Source organism: Pseudophryne corroboree, chromosome 7, assembly GCF_028390025.1.
Source record: "Pseudophryne corroboree isolate aPseCor3 chromosome 7, aPseCor3.hap2, whole genome shotgun sequence".
In the NCBI taxonomy this organism is placed as follows: domain Eukaryota; kingdom Metazoa; phylum Chordata; class Amphibia; order Anura; family Myobatrachidae; genus Pseudophryne; species Pseudophryne corroboree.
In genome coordinates, this window is record NC_086450.1 from 169,195,662 (window position 1) to 169,212,395 (window position 16,734).

Here is a 16,734-nt window from a genome sequence, read left to right on the forward strand (position 1 = left end):
GAATAATGGAGACTACTGTGTTGCGTAATATGCATCAGTGTTATTCCCCATGAAGCCATGGATGCTTACTGTCCCAATTTTAAATATGGGGGGTTGGGGGGCACCAATTCTCTTTCTGGCACAGGGCACCAAATTGTCTAGTTACGACTCTGGGTATACTGTTCTCTGTATGGGTACACTAAAATACTGGGTCCTGAATCTGTGGGGCTTTCCTCCTCAGTATGTGGTACTACAGTATTCCTTGTCAGGGTAGTAATAATCGCAATGTTGGTCATGGTCAGCTGCATATCTGCTTCTTTTCCCTGTTTTTTTCAGTATGCACTAAATTAAATTCAACAATATCTCCATCTTTCAAACTTTGGAAATACTATCTAGGTTTTCTTCTCTAAACAGCAGTGCAATGCACAAATAAATCTTTCTTTGTGTTACTTTGATTGATAAAGCCATCGCTACGTCGATCATTAAACCACACAACTCTTCCTTGCATGTTAACAAATCTTGGATGCAGTAAGTTGATTGTCAGCTGCAATGCCCTCCCTTCAGGCTTGCCCATTGCTCTCAATTCATTATGTAGCACTATGATAAATTCTTGGCAATTCTATAAAAATTTCATCTCAATAATAATTCGAGAAATATTTTTTTCACATACTTTGATAACAATACAACCTTTGGGGGTTATTCAGAGTTGGTCGCAGATTTTGCTATCGTAGCAGAATCTGCGACCATACTACTCGGATGCTGGGGACCACCCAGCACAGGACAGCCTTGTGTGTGTGGCATGGCCCCACGATGCGGATGCAATTGCATTGAACGACTACACAGCATGGCTTGTTTCCAATTTTCCACTCGCAGGAAACGCAGGCGGCATCATTGAGCCACCCCAAAAGCGGTCATGACACGCCTGTGTTTCCTGCTCTCCTCTCCACAAAGCCGTGTTGCCGCCCCCTGATGACTGTCGCCTGTCAATCACCATGCGATTGCATATTTATGGGATTCGATCACATGGTGAAGGGTCACCAACGTGCACTGTAGCCACTGCACGTGCACAGACCCTCTGAATGCATTGACTGCATTCATGTCTGAATAAGGCTCCTTGCTTGACAGATGTGCCTGTCCTATTTCAATCGTTGCCTCCCAGCATCTTTCTAGGGGCACCTGTAGTCCATCATTTGCTAGTAAATGGAGCTATCTTGAAAGGGACGACTTAACCTCATCTGCAAACCAGTGTTCTCTGAATTTACCCACTTGGACTGTAATCACTTGATATCCTGTTTCAAGAAAGCTGGTATGACCACTCGTTTGACTTTGATGTTAATGACATGGATTCCACCAATATAGCTAGGCCACTACTCTCTATCTTCTACACCTACTCTTGATGGGACTCCTGAGGGATGGTCCTCAGCCCCAGAGTCTAAAAGTTTAATGTCTCAGATCTTTGGCACATTCTTTCCACACATCCTCTCCTTTTAGATCTCCTGTGATCTGATCTCCTTTCATTTTTCAAATTGTTTACCATGATGATAGCCAAATCAGTAATTTGCTCTTTAAACACATGAAATGAATCTCTAACTGGCTTCTGAACTTTCTGAACAGTCTTATATATCTTGAGGGAATCATTGGGATGTAGATTGGAATACTCTTGCAAATAAAAAAATGCAACTTCTGAGGATGAACTAGTTCCAGACACTTCTACATCAGTTTCTGAAATCTAATAACAACTGGATAGCATTTAGCAATTTTAGCAGATGAAGCTGAACTTTTAGAGTGTCTCCATAGTCTCCTTCAATTAAGTGGTCATACCATACTTGCCCACCTTCCCGGAAGCTGTGGGAGGCTCCCGATATTTGGAGCAGTCCCCCGCAGCCCCAGAAGGATAGTCGACCACAAAGTGACATGTTACGTCTCCTCTCCGGGCTTCTCCCGGAGAGGAGAATGAAAAAGTCGATAAGTATGAGCCATACGTTGCATAGCTTGGAAGGTGTCTTGTAAACTGAGGGCATTTTCACATAGTAATTTTCCTGGATAATTTTCCCTGAATAAAATGCCCATTTTCAATTATGATAGAGTTCTTTGACCATAGATTGTGGTTAGTCTCTCTAACTTTAGTCTGCTTTCACTTGCGGGCAAGGAATTTAATTTTCTTAGGGCAGACCCTTTTATCTGTCCTTTCAAGATTTCCACCTGCTGCTGCTCAACCAGGGAATACAGAATACAGAATGTGGATTGAATTCTCTCCGTGAATTCAATACAGAATGTGGATTGAATTCTCTCCTTGAATTCAAGAAAATTACAAATACTCTGCATTATGGTCTTCTCCACAGTAAGTGGGGAGCCGAGAGGACCCCAAAGTAGCATGGCATAGTAAGTGCAAGCTAGCAGGAAATGTACATGGTTGCTCTCCTCTGTTTTGGCAACTGCTATTGCAGGGGTGTGTTCTTGTCCCTCCTTTAAGACTCTTATCAGATCCACACTGTCATTTCATGCTGTATCAGTCAACTTGCTTGCGTAATACATGTCTCTAGCTTTGAAATCCTGTTCGTGATGCACTAAATTATCTAGCACCGCGGGTTTTGGTGTGGGCACAGATTAGTTTAAATGGCACCTTACAGTTGAGACAGCAGCTCCAGTTTACCCTTCTCAGGTGGTAGCAATGAGGCTAGCGCCATACACACTGTAAAATTACAGAAATAGAATAATCAAGTAGATTTATTACAGACGGACATAGGGTGTAAGAGGATGTGAGTCCAGAGAAAATCATCATACAGTATGGCGAAATTAATGATCACCATTCTAATGACAGGTACATATGGGCTATGGCAACTATAAGACAGTAGTTTGCAATATGACAGTAAATATTTTATTTATTAACAGTTTCTTATATAGCGCAGCAAATTCCATTGCGATTAACAATTGTAAACAATGATAAAACAAAACTGGGTAATAACAAACAGTCATAGAAGTAGGAAGGCCCTGCTCGCAAGTTTACAATCTATAGGGAAATAGTCATTGATACACAAGGTTTGGTGCTTTCTATTGCACAGTTGTTCAGCAGATTGCAAAGGTTCTTCGTGGACTGCATGATATGGCCACACAGCAATGATATGTGAGTATATGTGTGGACTGTACAGTGGGAATATAATTAGATAGGAATGCTTATGAGGATTAAGTGAATAAGCACTAGCTTTCAGTTAAATGAATGGGCACTAAAATAGGCAATGGGCACTAACGTTCTAACAGTTAAATAGGCTGCTGTATCTTAATAGCTGCAGCACCTCATTGGCTATAGCTAGGGAAAATTCAGTTTCTCTACTACTTCAATACACCATTCTCTGAACATGCTTTAACCTTCTCAATAACACATGTACAGTATGAAGGAATCGCAAAACAGATTACTTCTCTGCATACTACAAAAAAACTCAGACTGTTCAGTCATTTACTTTAAAGTGAGCACAAAGTTCTTTCATTGAACTACTATTTTGCTATGTCATCATTTTCCTATAACATGCATGTACTTGTAATAAAGTTAGCATCTAATGCTGGTCTTTCTTGATTCCAGAGAACAATTGCTGATCTTTCCAGTGCTAAAGTACAATAAACACAGTTCCACTTTTAGTAGGAAAGTTATCTTCAGCACTCAATAGTATTAGGAGCTCAGTTCTAGGTGCATTTTTAGTCACCTCTTATATAAATCTTGCTCACAAATTGGCCTCCTTTTTCTTTATACTAAAAGACTCAGTTCACTAGTTAACTGATAGCTCAATCAGCACAGGTGTCAGCTCATGTATATCTATAACTCAGAGAGTTACTAAATAGTGCAATTCACTTTCAGCAGAGGCATCTACCTTAATCACGGATCTCTGCTGCAGCTCCCAGCACTGTCATGCTGCCTCTGGATCTCTCAGATACACTGCGGGCATGTCTGTTGCTGCCCTCAACATTATGGCAGTGGGTATTCAGTGATACTGACTCCTGACACCGCCTTAGCTTCGTTGCTTGCCTAGCCTTGGCTCCCAGACCTGCGGCACCTCAGCCACTCTCCAGCTCCGCTCCGCTCCTCGGCATCTTTCTGTCTGCTCTGTGCATGTGCAAACAGCAGATCACTTTCATTTGGATGGCTTCTCCCTTTTCAGGTCTCTGAAGCTTCAACTAGTGGCAGCCTCTCATATTGCAGTGTCAATTGGCTCTTAACACACATGCTAAGGTGATGCTGGATTAAGTGGTACTACTCATTTAACTAATGTGTGTACTCCATCCCATGTTATACTGATTATGCCTGCTTGTTTGCTCCACCTGCCCGTGTAATGCTTCACCTATTAGTCATAGTTGCCTGTGCTGCCGGAATCTTGGGTAGTCCCCCGCAACCCCGGAAAAGTAGGCATCCTCCCGCATTCTGCCCACTTTGAAGATAAATACATTAAAACTGCGGACCCGCCGGAGGGGACAGGGCCTAATGACGCAATTTGCGCGGCCCAGCACCATAACGGCCCACCTACTTCTCCTCTCAAGGCATCTCCCGGAGAGGAGATTTATAAAGTAGGTAAGTACTGTACAGTATGCCTATTAGTGTTAGCTACACCTACTGTGAAATGCTTCTGCTGTGATTACTGTGATCCACTTACCATGTCTCATTGGAATTGCCTACATTTTTTCCTAAGCCCACCTATTTCTGTGTTGGGACCCATCTACAGTTGATTTTCTCAAACCTACATGAGACTATTTTCAGTATTATTTTCCAGGGCCACTTTAAGTTCATAATTCACACTTATCCTTAAAGGGGAAATTCAATGTTCAGACAAATATTTCTGCCAGTCAGATTTGTTTATTTCCATTTGCCTTGCAAATGTTAACTGATCAGTTAAGATCTGTATAGTAGATAACATTGCATTTATAAAACAGTTATTGTGTAATATTTTAAAAAACAAAAACAGATCAGCTTGGAAGATAACATATTGTGAAGGTGAACTTCCCCTTTGACTTTCAGCTGACTTTGGAACTATTAAAACTGGAGAGAAAACACATTTTACAGAATAGCACACCAGAGAAAGCTATGATGCGCCTTGAAATTCTCCAGATCACGCAACAGCTATTCATGAACCACAGACACAAAGATCATTGAACACAGCAATAACAGCATACCAAGGACATAGTGTTTATATTCCCTCTGTATGTCGGAGATATAAACGGATTCCATGAAAGGCTTGTGCTTTGCTCACCACATCTGCATGAATCATAATGGTTTACAGGACAAAAACATCCTCCTTAGAATCAGTGTCAGCAAATAAATCACAGTCGTTTTGTATAAAGATTGTACAGATGTACAAATAGAATAAACTGATAAAATCCTCTGCGCCTATGAGTGGGATGATAAAGTTTAGACCAAAGAATTGGTAATAGCGATTAGAATACAACTTCTGAAAGAAGGATAGAGAAGAGTTTATTGCAAACAAGCTGTGACTGTAAGGGATAAAAAAGGCAGTCCTCTGTCTTTTCTGCTGGAGAATAACATCTGGAAGATGACATATTCAGAAGTTAAAAAACTTGTTAATCATGCGAGATGATAAATCAGACTCAGCTGTGACTAGGCTAAGTGAATCTGAGAGTTTCAGAAAAATGTGCAATAAAGCGCAAAGCCATAGAAATCCTTTATAATAACAGCCAAAGCTTGAACCTCATTTGAACTGTGCTGACAGACAGGAGAATTGGAGCCGTGAGGAATCATTGCCACCAAGACTCAAGCTGGCCACACATGCAGCAGTTTGAATGATTTCATATTGCTTTCCATGAGACATTGTTTTTCAGCGACACGTGTGTGGCACAACTGATCAGTGCCGCAACTAGACATTTTAGCACTGTGTGCAAGAAATAGTATTGCCCCCCCCCCATATTTTAAACAGGGCACGTGCTTGCTGTAGGCACGCGTCTAAAATACAGGGGCGTGGCTTCAAAGGGAAGGGGCGGGGCCACTGAATAGTACCAATTCACAGTAGTATCCGTTGTTCAAATTACACCACACAGTAAGAGCCCCTTATACATGTTGCACAACACAGTAAGAGCCCCTTATGCACGTTACAGCACAGTAAGAGCCCCTTCACAATGAGAGAGAAAGTGTGAGTGTGAGCAAGGTGTGGTGTGTGTGTGTGTGTGTGTGTGTGAGCAAGGTGTAGTGTGTGTGTGTGTGTGTGTGTGTGTAAGAGAGAGAGCAAGGTGTAATGTGAGTGTGTGTGAGCAAGGGAGTTGTAGTGTGTGTGTGTGTGTGTGTGTAAGAGAGAGAGCAAGGTGTAATGTGAGTGTGTGTGAGCAAGGTTAGTGTGTGTGTGTGTGTGTGTGTGTGTGTGTGTGTGTGTGTGTAAGAGAGAGAGCAAGGTGTAATGTGAGTGTGTGTGAGCAAGGTAGTTGTAGTGTGTGTGTGTGTGTGTGTGTGTGTGTGTGTAAGAGAGAGAGCAAGGTGTAATGTGAGTGTGTGTGAGCAAGGTAGTTGTAGTGTGTGTGTGTGTGTGTGTGTGTGTGTGTGTGTGTGTGTGTGTAAAAGAGAGAGCAAGGTGTAATGTGAGTGTGTGTGAGCAAGGTAGTTGTAGTGTGTGTGTGTGTGTGTGTAAGAGAGAGAGCAAGGTGTAATGTGAGTGTGTGTGAGCAAGGTAGTTGTAGTGTGTGTGTGTAAGAGAGAGAGCAAGGTGTAATGTGTGTGTGTGTGAGCAAGGTAGTTGTAGTGTGTGTGTGTGAGAGAGAGGGCAAGGTGTAGTGTGTGTGTCAGCATCCCCCCAAGCTGCCACGATCAGCCAGTGTTCATGGCTCCAAGCGCCATCAATGCTCACCCACCACCACTGCAGAGCTGCCTCTCCCTTCAGTGTTTCGGCTCCCGACTGACCCTGCAAACGTCACATGTGTGTGTTCCCCCTCTGGCATATGTATATATACTAGTGATGAGCGGGTTCGGTTCCTCGGAATCCGAACCCCCCGAACTTCACCCATTTTACACGGGTCCGAGGCATACTCGGATACTCCAGTATTGCTCGGTTAACCCGAGCGCGCCCGAACGTCATCATCGGATTCTCGCGAGATTCGGATTCTATATAAGGAGCCGCGCATCGCCGCCATTTTTCACTCGTGCATTGGAAATGATAGTGAGAGGACGTGGCTGGCGTCCTCTCACTTTGTTTCAGAACTTTCAGGGGGCTGCAAATATCTTTATTCTGGGGTCCAGCAGTATTATAGGAGGAGTACAGTGCAGAGTTTTGCTGACCAGTGACCACCAGTATTATACGTTCTCTGCCTGAAAAACGCTCCATATCTGTGCTCAGTGTGCTGCATATATCTGTGCTCACACTGCTTTATTGTGGGGACTGGGGACCACCAGTATTATATAGGAGGAGTACAGTGCAGAGCTTTGCTGACCAGTGACCAGTGACCATCAGTATTATACGTTCTCTGCTTGAAAAACGCTCCATATCTGTGCTCAGTGTGCTGCATATATCTGTGCTCACACTGCTTTATTGTGGGGACTGGGGACCAGCAGTATTATATAGGAGGAGTAGAGTGCAGAGTTTTGCTGACCAGTGACCACCAGTATTATACGTTCTCTGCCTGAAAAACGCTCCATATCTGTGCTGCATTGTAGTATATAGTAGGAGTACAGTGCATAATTTTGCTGACCACCAGTATATAATATATAGGAGTACGGTACAGAAGGCCACTGCTCTACCTACCTCTATGTCGTCAAGTATACTATCCATCCATACCTGTGGTGCATTTCAGTTTTGCACAGTTTGCTGACCACCAGTATATACTATATAGCAGTACGGTACAGAAGGCCACTGCTCTACCTACCTCTGTGTCGTCAAGTATACTATCCATCCATACCTGTGGTGCATTTCAGTTTTGCACAGTTTGCTGACCACCAGTATAACTATATATTAGAGATGAGCGCCTGAAATTTTTCGGGTTTTGTGTTTTGGTTTTGGGTTCGGTTCCGCGGCCGTGTTTTGGGTTCGAACGCGTTTTGGCAAAACCTCACCGAATTTTTTTTGTCGGATTCGGGTGTGTTTTGGATTCGGGTGTTTTTTTCAAAAAACACTAAAAAACAGCTTAAATCATAGAATTTGGGGGTCATTTTGATCCCAAAGTATTATTAACCTCAAAAACCATAATTTACACTCATTTTCAGTCTATTCTGAATACCTCACACCTCACAATATTATTTTTAGTCCTAAAATTTGCACCGAGGTCGCTGTGTGAGTAAGATAAGCGACCCTAGTGGACGACACAAACACCGGGCCCATCTAGGAGTGGCACTGCAGTGTCACGCAGGATGTCCCTTCCAAAAAACCCTCCCCAAACAGCACATGACGCAAAGAAAAAAAGAGGCGCAATGAGGTAGCTGTGTGAGTAAGATTAGCGACCCTAGTGGCCGACACAAACACCGGGCCCATCTAGGAGTGGCACTGCAGTGTCACGCAGGATGGCCCTTCCAAAAAACCCTCCCCAAACAGCACATGACGCAAAGAAAAAAAGAGGCGCAATGAGGTAGCTGTGTGAGTAAGATTAGCGACCCTAGTGGCCGACACAAACACCGGGCCCATCTAGGAGTGGCACTGCAGTGTCACGCAGGATGTCCCTTCCAAAAAACCCTCCCCAAACAGCACATGACGCAAAGAAAAAAAGAGGCGCAATGAGGTAGCTGTGTGAGTAAGATTAGCGACCCTAGTGGCCGACACAAACACCGGGCCCATCTAGGAGTGGCACTGCAGTGTCACGCAGGATGTCCCTTCCAAAAAACCCTCCCCAAACAGCACATGACGCAAAGAAAAAAAGAGGCGCAATGAGGTAGCTGACTGTGTGAGTAAGATTAGCGACCCTAGTGGCCGACACAAACACCGGGCCCATTTAGGAGTGGCACTGCAGTGTCACGCAGGATGTCCCTTCCAAAAAACCCTCCCCAATCAGCACATGATGCAAAGAAAAAGAAAAGAAAAAAGAGGTGCAAGATGGAATTGTCCTTGGGCCCTCCCACCCACCCTTATGTTGTATAAACAAAACAGGACATGCACACTTTAACCAACCCATCATTTCAGTGACAGGGTCTGCCACACGACTGTGACTGATATGACGGGTTGGTTTGGACCCCCCCAAAAAAAGAAGCAATTAATCTCTCCTTGCACAAACTGGCTCTACAGAGGCAAGATGTCCACCTCATCATCACCCTCCGATATATCACCGTGTACATCCCCCTCCTCACAGATTATCAATTCGTCCCCACTGGAATCCACCATCTCAGCTCCCTGTGTACTTTGTGGAGGCAATTGCTGCTGGTCAATGTCTCCGCGGAGGAATTGATTATAATTCATTTTAATGAACATCATCTTCTCCACATTTTCTGGATGTAACCTCGTACGCCGATTGCTGACAAGGTGAGCGGCGGCACTAAACACTCTTTCGGAGTACACACTTGTGGGAGGGCAACTTAGGTAGAATAAAGCCAGTTTGTGCAAGGGCCTCCAAATTGCCTCTTTTTCCTGCCAGTATAAGTACGGACTGTGTGACGTGCCTACTTGGATGCGGTCACTCATATAATCCTCCACCATTCTATCAATGTTGAGAGAATCATATGCAGTGACAGTAGACAACATGTCCGTAATCGTTGTCAGGTCCTTCAGTCCGGACCAGATGTCAGCATCAGCAGTCGCTCCAGACTGCCCTGCATCACCGCCAGCGGGTGGGCTCGGAATTCTGAGCCTTTTCCTCGCACCCCCAGTTGCGGGAGAATGTGAAGGAGGAGATGTTGACAGGTCGCGTTCCGCTTGACTTGACAATTTTGTCACCAGCAGGTCTTTCAACCCCAGCAGACTTGTGTCTGCCGGAAAGAGAGATCCAAGGTAGGCTTTAAATCTAGGATCGAGCACGGTGGCCAAAATGTAGTGCTCTGATTTCAACAGATTGACCACCCGTGAATCCTTGTTAAGCGAATTAAGGGCTCCATCCACAAGTCCCACATGCCTAGCGGAATCGCTCCGTGTTAGCTCCTCCTTCAATGTCTCCAGCTTCTTCTGCAAAAGCCTGATGAGGGGAATGACCTGACTCAGGCTGGCAGTGTCTGAACTGACTTCACGTGTGGCAAGTTCAAAGGGCATCAGAACCTTGCACAACGTTGAAATCATTCTCCACTGCGCTTGAGACAGGTGCATTCCACCTACTATATCGTGCTCAATTGTATAGGCTTGAATGGCCTTTTGCTGCTCCTCCAACCTCTGAAGCATATAGAGGGTTGAATTCCACCTCGTTACCACTTCTTGCTTCAGATGATGGCAGGGCAGGTTCAGTAGTTTTTGGTGGTGCTCCAGTCTTCTGTACGTGGTGCCTGTACGCCGAAAGTGTCCCGCAATTCTTCTGGCCACCGACAGCATCTCTTGCACGCCCCTGTCGTTTTTTAAAAAATTCTGCACCACCAAATTCAAGGTATGTGCAAAACATGGGACGTGCTGGAATTTGCCCATATTTAATGCACACACAATATTGCTGGCGTTGTCCGATGCCACAAATCCACAGGAGAGTCCAATTGGGGTAAGCCATTCCGCGATGATCTTCCTCAGTTGCCGTAAGAGGTTTTCAGCTGTGTGCGTATTCTGGAAAGCGGTGATACAAAGCGTAGCCTGCCTAGGAAAGAGTTGGCGTTTGCGAGATGCTGCTACTGGTGCCGCCGCTGCTGTTCTTGCGGCGGGAGTCCATACATCTACCCAGTGGGCTGTCACAGTCATATAGTCCTGACCCTGCCCTGCTCCACTTGTCCACATGTCCGTGGTTAAGTGGACATTGGGTACAACTGCATTTTTTAGGACACTGGTGAGTCTTTTTCTGACGTCCGTGTACATTCTCGGTATCGCCTGCCTAGAGAAGTGGAACCTAGATGGTATTTGGTAACGGGGGCACACTGCCTCAATAAATTGTCTAGTTCCCTGTGAACTAACGGCGGATACCGGACGCACGTCTAACACCAACATAGTTGTCAAGGCCTCAGTTATCCGCTTTGCAGCAGGATGACTGCTGTGATATTTCATCTTCCTCGCAAAGGACTGTTGAACAGTCAATAGCTTACTGGAAGTAGTACAAGTGGGCTTACGACTTCCCCTCTGGGATGACCATCGACTCCCAGCAGCAACAACAGCAGCGCCAGCAGCAGTAGGCGTTACACGCAAGGATGCATCGGAGGAATCCCAGGCAGGAGAGGACTCGTCAGAATTGCCAGTGACATGGCCTGCAGGACTATTGGCATTCCTGGGGAAGGAGGAAATTGACACTGAGGGAGTTGGTGGGGTGGTTTGCGTGAGCTTGGTTACAAGAGGAAGGGATTTACTGGTCAGTGGACTGCTTCCGCTGTCACCCAAAGTTTTTGAACTTGTCACTGACTTATTATGAATGCGCTGCAGGTGACGTATAAGGGAGGATGTTCCGAGGTGGTTAACGTCCATACCCCTACTTATTACAGCTTGACAAAGGGAACACACGGCTTGACACCTGTTGTCCGCATTTCTGGTGAAATACCTCCACACCGAAGAGCTGATTTTTTTGGTATTTTCACCTGGCATGTCAACGGCCATATTCCTCCCACGGACAACAGGTGTCTCCCCGGGTGCCTGACTTAAACAAACCACCTCACCATCAGAATCCTCCTGGTCAATTTCCTCCCCAGCGCCAGCAACACCCATATCCTCCTCATCCTGGTGTACTTCAACACTGACATCTTCAATCTGACTATCAGGAACTGGACTGCGGGTGCTCCTTCCAGCACTTGCAGGGGGCGTGCAAATGGTGGAAGGCGCATGCTCTTCACGTCCAGTGTTGGGAAGGTCAGGCATCGCAACCGACACAATTGGACTCTCCTTGTGGATTTGGGATTTCGAAGAATGCACAGTTCTTTGCTGTGCTGCTTTTGCCAGCTTGAGTCTTTTCATTTTTCTAGCGAGAGGCTGAGTGCTTCCATCCTCATGTGAAGCTGAACCACTAGCCATGAACATAGGCCAGGGCCTCAGCCGTTCCTTGCCACTCCGTGTCGTAAATGGCATATTGGCAAGTTTACGCTTCTCCTCCGACAATTTTATTTTAGGTTTTGGAGTCCTTTTTTTTCTGATATTTGGTGTTTTGGATTTGACATGCTCTGTACTATGACATTGGGCATCGGCCTTGGCAGACGACGTTGCTGGCATTTCATCGTCTCGGCCATGACTAGTGGCAGCAGCTTCAGCACGAGGTGGAAGTGGATCTTGATCTTTCCCTAATTTTGGAACCTCAACATTTTTGTTCTCCATATTTTAATAGGCACAACTAAAAGGCACCTCAGGTAAACAATGGAGATGGATACTAGTATACAATTATGGACTGCCTGCCGAGTGCAGACACAGAGGTAGCCACAGCCGTGAACTACCGTACTGTACTGTGTCTGCTGCTAATATAGACTGGTTGATAAAGAGATGTCTATGTAACTATGTATGTATAAAGAAGAAAGAAAAAAAAACCACGGTTAGGTGGTATACAATTATGGACGGACTGCCTGCCGAGTGCAGACACAGAGGTAGCCACAGCCGTGAACTACCGTACTGTACTGTGTCTGCTGCTAATATAGACTGGTTGATAAAGAGATGTCTATGTAACTATGTATGTATAAAGAAGAAAGAAAAAAAAACCACGGTTAGGTGGTATACAATTATGGACGGACTGCCTGCCGAGTGCAGACACAGAGGTAGCCACAGCCGTGAACTACCGTACTGTACTGTGTCTGCTGCTAATATAGACTGGTTGATAAAGAGATGTCTATGTAACTATGTATGTATAAAGAAGAAAGAAAAAAAAACCACGGTTAGGTGGTATACAATTATGGACGGACTGCCTGCCGAGTGCAGACACAGAGGTAGCCACAGCCGTGAACTACCGTACTGTACTGTGTCTGCTGCTAATATAGACTGGTTGATAAAGAGATGTCTATGTAACTATGTATGTATAAAGAAGAAAGAAAAAAAAACCACGGTTAGGTGGTATACAATTATGGACGGACTGCCTGCCGAGTGCAGACACAGAGGTAGCCACAGCCGTGAACTACCGTACTGTACTGTGTCTGCTGCTAATATAGACTGGTTGATAAAGAGATGTCTATGTAACTATGTATGTATAAAGAAGAAAGAAAAAAAAACCACGGTTAGGTGGTATACAATTATGGACGGACTGCCTGCCGAGTGCAGACACAGAGGTAGCCACAGCCGTGAACTACCGTACTGTACTGTGTCTGCTGCTAATATAGACTGGTTGATAAAGAGATGTCTATGTAACTATGTATGTATAAAGAAGAAAGAAAAAAAAACCACGGTTAGGTGGTATACAATTATGGACGGACTGCCTGCCGAGTGCAGACACAGAGGTAGCCACAGCCGTGAACTACCGTACTGTGTCTGCTGCGACTGGATGATAAATGATATAAAATATATATATATATCACTACTGCAGCCGGACAGGTATATATTATATATTATATAATGACGGACCTGCTGGACACTGTCTGTCAGCAGAATGAGTTTTATTTTTATAGAATAAAAAAAACAACAACACACAAGTGAAGTCACACGACGAGTGTTTAACTTTTTCAGGCAATCACAATATAAGTATACTACTAACTATACTGGTGGTCAGTGTGGTCAGGTCACTGGTCAGTCACACTGGCAGTGGCACTCCTGCAGCAAAAGTGTGCACTGTTTAATTTTAATATAATATTATGTACTCCTGGCTCCTGCTATAACCTATAACTGGCACTGCAGTGCTCCCCAGTCTCCCCCACAATTATAAGCTGTGTGAGCTGAGCAGTCAGACAGATATATAATATATATAGATGATGCAGCACACTGGGCTGAGCCTGAGCAGTGCACACAGATATGGTATGTGACTGAGTCACTGTGTGTATCGCTTTTTTCAGGCAGAGAACGGATATATTAAATAAACTGCACTGTCTGGTGGTCACTCACTATATAATATTATGTACTCCTGGCTCCTGCTATAACCTATAACTGGCACTGCAGTGCTCCCCAGTCTCCCCCACAATTATAAGCTGTGTGAGCTGAGCAGTCAGACAGATATATAATATATATAGATGATGCAGCACACTGGGCTGAGCCTGAGCAGTGCACACAGATATGGTATGTGACTGAGTCACTGTGTGTATCGCTTTTTTCAGGCAGAGAACGGATATATTAAATAAACTGCACTGTCTGGTGGTCACTCACTATATAATATTATGTACTCCTGGCTCCTGCTATAACCTATAACTGGCACTGCAGTGCTCCCCAGTCTCCCCCACAATTATAAGCTGTGTGAGCTGAGCAGTCAGACAGATATATAATATATATAGATGATGCAGCACACTGGGCTGAGCCTGAGCAGTGCACACAGATATGGTATGTGACTGAGTCACTGTGTGTATCGCTTTTTTCAGGCAGAGAACGGATATATTAAATAAACTGCACTGTCTGGTGGTCACTCACTATATAATATTATGTACTCCTGGCTCCTGCTATAACCTATAACTGGCACTGCAGTGCTCCCCAGTCTCCCCCACAATTATAAGCTGTGTGAGCTGAGCAGTCAGACAGATATATAAAATATATAGATGATGCAGCACACTGGGCTGAGCCTGAGCAGTGCACACAGATATGGTATGTGACTGAGTCACTGTGTGTATCGCTTTTTTCAGGCAGAGAACGGATATATAAATAAACTGCACTGTCTGGTGGTCACTCACTAGTAAACTCTCTGCACTCTCTACACTTCTACAGTACTCCTCCTAGTCCTAAGCTCCAGTAAATCTCTCTCTCTTATAATCTAAATGGAGAGGACGCCAGCCACGTCCTCTCCCTATCAATCTCAATGCACGTGTGAAAATGGCGGCGACGCGCGGCTCCTTATATAGAATCCGAGTCTCGCGATAGAATCCGAGCCTCGCGAGAATCCGACAGCGTCATGATGACGTTCGGGCGCGCTCGGGTTAACCGAGCAAGGTGGGAAGATCCGAGTCGCTCGGATCCGTGTAAAAAAAACTGAAGTTCGGGCGGGTTCGGATTCCGAGGAACCGAACCCGCTCATCTCTACTATATATATAACAGTACGGTACAGTAGTCCACTGCTCTACCTACCTCTGTGTCGTCAAGTATACTATCCATTCATACCTGTGGTGCATTTCAGTTTTGCACAGTTTGCTGACCACCAGTATATACTATATAGCAGTACGGTACAGAAGGCCACTGCTCTACCTACCTCTGTGTCGTCAAGTATACTATCCATCCATACCTGTGGTGCATTTCAGTTGTGCGCAGTATATATAGTAGTAGGCCATTGCTATTGATATACAGTATTACTGGCATATAATTCCACACATTAAAAACGGCTGAGGGCCTGGCCTATGTTCATGGCTAGTGGTTCAGCTTCACATGAGGATGGAAGAACTCATCCTCCTGCTAGAAAACTTAAAAGAGTTAAGATGGCAAAAGCACAGCAAAGAACTGTGCGTTCTTCTAAATCACAAATCCCCAAGGAGAGTCCAATTGTGTCGGTTGCGATGCCTGACCTTCCAAACACTGGACGGGAAGAGGTTGCGCATTCCACCATTTGCACGCCCCCTGCAAGTGCTGGAAGGAGAACCCGCAGTCCAGTTTCTGATAGTCAAATTGAAGATGTCACTGTTGAAGTACACCAGGATGAGGATATGGGTGTTGCTGGCGCTGGGGAGGAAATTGACAAGGAGGATTCTGATGGTGAGGTGGTTTGTTTAAGTCAGGCACCTCTTTTTTTTCTTTGCATCATGTGCTGTTTGGGGACTATTTTTTAAATCTGCCATCCTGTCTGACACTGCAGTGCCACTCCTAGATGGGCCAGGTGTTTGTGTCGGCCACTTGGGTCGCTTAGCTTAGTCACACAGCTACCTCATTGCGCCTCTTTTTTTCTTTGCATCATGTGCTGTTTGGGGACTATTTTTTTGAAGTGCCATCCTGCCTGACACTGCAGTGCCACTCCTAGATGGGCCAGGTGTTTGTGTCGGCCACTTGGGTCGCTTAGCTTAGCCATCCAGCGACCTTGGTGCACCTCTTTTTTTTCTTTGCATCATGTGCTGTTTGGGGACTATTTTTTTAAATGCCATCCTGTCTGACACTGCAGTGCCACTCCTAGATGGGCCAGGTGTTTGTGTCGGCCACTTGGGTCGCTTAGCTTAGCCATCCAGCGACCTTGGTGCACCTCTTTTTTTCTTTGTATCATGTGCTGTTTGGGGACTATTTTTTAAATCGGCCATCCTGTCTGACACTGCAGTGCCACTCCTAGATGGGCCAGGTGTTTGTGTCGACCACTTGGGTCGCTTAGATTAGTCATCCAGCGACCTCGGTGCAAATGTTAGGACTAAAAATAATAATGTGAGGTGTGAGGTGTTCAGAATAGACTGGAAATGAGTGTAAATTATGGTTATTGAGGTTAATAATACTATGGGATCAAAATGACCCCCAAATTCTATGATTTAAGCTGTTTTTGAGGGTTTTTTGTAAAAAAAAACACCCGAATCCGACAAAAAATTTTCAGGGAGGCTTTGCCAAAACGCGTCCGAATCCAAAACACGTCCGCGGAACCGAATCCAAAACCAAAACACAAAACCCGAAAAATGTCCGGTGCACATCACTAATATATACCAGCGATTGCTGTTAAAAGGAGTGCGCCGGGATA